This window comes from Lycium ferocissimum, chromosome 11, assembly GCF_029784015.1.
Source record: "Lycium ferocissimum isolate CSIRO_LF1 chromosome 11, AGI_CSIRO_Lferr_CH_V1, whole genome shotgun sequence".
Taxonomy (NCBI): domain Eukaryota; kingdom Viridiplantae; phylum Streptophyta; class Magnoliopsida; order Solanales; family Solanaceae; genus Lycium; species Lycium ferocissimum.
Window position 1 is genome coordinate 7,939,679 of NC_081352.1, and position 2,711 is coordinate 7,942,389.

Sequence of the window (2,711 nt, forward strand, 5' to 3'; positions counted from 1 at the left end):
AACTCTTCTTTAGGACATCATTAAGTCAACATTAACTCGGGGCTTTGTAAATTCTTTCCGAAACACAACGTATACTTTGCCTTTCTTAACGAACTCTCTTCTCTTGCTTCAAACGTCTATGGAATCTTAATGGGAACCGTTAAGTACTAATTATTACTTGCGGAAACATCATATATGCCTCAACCTACGTTAGTATATTTATTGTGCAACGACATGAAATTTTTGAGGTATAACATTCTTCTCCCCATTAAAAACGTTCGTCCTTGAATGTTAAGTTCTCGGGAATTCTACGAAAATTTCGCCAGAGTTTCCCTTGTAATATAGCGCTACCATCCTGTCACAATAGCCCACAATAATAACGCCTCATAGTGCTACAACACAATAACAAGAAATTATGGCCACACACGACCAAAAGCATAAAAGAAAGCATTACATACCTCATAATGTTGATGTTTTATCTTGAATCTCTTCCGGGGGTTGAAACAAGTGGGGGTACTTGGACTTCATGTTTTCTTCCGCTTCCCAAGTCATCTCCTCTCGGTTATTGTTTCTCTATAAGACCTTGGCTGAAGCTACTTCTTTGTTCCTAAGTCTCCGTACTTGCCTATCTAGTATTGCAATGGGTACCTCCTTATAAGTCAACTTTTTCGTAACTTGAACATCATCTACCGGCACGATCCCAGTAGGATCTCCGACACACTTATGGAGTATTGATACATGAAAAACTGGATGGACTGACTCAAGTTATGAGGGTAGATCCAGTTCATATGCTACACGGCTTATTCTGTGGACAATCTTGTAAGGTCCAATGTATCGAGGACTCAATTTTCCCTTCTTGCCAAATCTCATCACACCTTTCATCGGTGATACCTTTAAGAATACCCAATCATCAACTTGGAATTCTAAGTCTCGCCGACGGTTGTTGCATAAGATTTACGGCGACTTTGGAAATTTGTCACTAGTCGATCTCGAATAACCTTGACCTTTCTCTACTGTTTGTTGAATCAACTCAGGACCTATTAGTTGTACCTCTCCTGCTTCAAACCACCCAATTGGGGATCTACACTTCCTTCCATACAGAGCTTCATACGGGGCTATCTGAATGCTGGAATAATAGTTATTATTGTATGCAAACTCAATAAGAGGTAGGTGGTCATCCCAGCTACCACCGAAATCTAGCACACATGCCCATAACATATCTTCCAAGGTCTGAATAGCGCGTTCGGCTTGCCCATCAGTTTGTGGATGAAACGCTGTGCTAAGCCTTACCTGAGTACCCAAACCTTCTTGGAAAGGCTGCCCTCTCGGGTGCACAGACGAAGAAGAACCAGCTGCTGATCCTGTGGGCTAAACTCCACCTCTACCGTACCTCGAGAGACAATCATGTATCACCTGCCCAGTCTATCCACAAACATAACAAGCATTGGAGCCTTGATGACACGGGCCCGAATGTAACTTTCTGCACTGACTACATCGTGGGACCAGTGATCTCCTCTGACTATAATCACCTCAAAACTGGGAACCCGAAGCTCTCGAGCTCTGATCCTATCCTGACTGAATGGGGTGGTCAAATTTTTTGCCCGCAAACCGAGGAGGTGCAGTAGTCGCCGACTGGCCAAAATATCTAGAATATGACTGCCTCGATCCCCCTCTATAGTCCCTGCCGGCACCAACAGATCTAGCCCTCTTACTCTGCCCTCTACTAATATAACATTTACCCCTCTGCGGCTGTTGCTGTTCTTCTAAATTCTGGGCATGAGCCAGAATACGGGAAATGTCCATCACCTCCAACAATGAAGCTGTCAAGCAATCTTTAAACAAATGTGGCCCTAAGCCACTCACAAATCTATGCACTCTATCTCCCATATCGGCCACCATAGTGGGAGCATACCGCGCCAACGAATTAAAGTGAAGGCTATACTCCCAAGCACTTACATTCCCTTGCTTTAGATTCAGACACTTGTCAGCTCGGGCCCTTCGAACCTCGGGTTGAAAATAATGGCGAAGGAAAGCATCTACAAATTCTTGCCAAACTAGGGGAGGTGCATTTTTCTTTCTTGAAGATATCCAGTTATTATACCAAAGAACCGCCACATCCCGGAGTCTAAAAGTTGCTAACTCTACAGATTTAGTATCGGAGGCCTGGATAATTCTCAGTGTTCTTAGCATCTCATTAATAAAGCCTTGCGGGTCTTCATCCAGCTTTGACCCAAAAAATTCTAGGGGATTCAAACTCGTAAAATCACGGGCTCTAGCACTAGTTGCCCTGTCACCTGAACCGTACTATGCCGCTGTGGCCGAGCGGCAACTAACTGCGTCAATAACAGAATAGCTTCGGTCATTTGTTGACCCGAAACACCCGGTGGAGGAACTGGAGGTATAGGAGCAGGAACTGAAGCACCCTCTTGCTCATCTAGAATAGGCGAAATGTGAGAGGTATTAGATGGAGCCTCATTATGAGATTCACCCTCTTCTACATTAGTTTGTGGCTCCCTTTCTATCTGCCTTTCTGTCATAGCCTTGCACTTCTAGGCGGATGTGGCGTTCCTCTTTACCGGCATCACTGAAATCATAACGCATAATTAGGGAGGAGAAAATCTTATAACTTGGCTCTATCGCATGATCTAGTAAGAAGAAGAATGGTCATTTTTTCTAAATGCCCCGCAACCTCTTTTTTATAAGTGTGGCGCGCTTCACACCCATAAACAAGA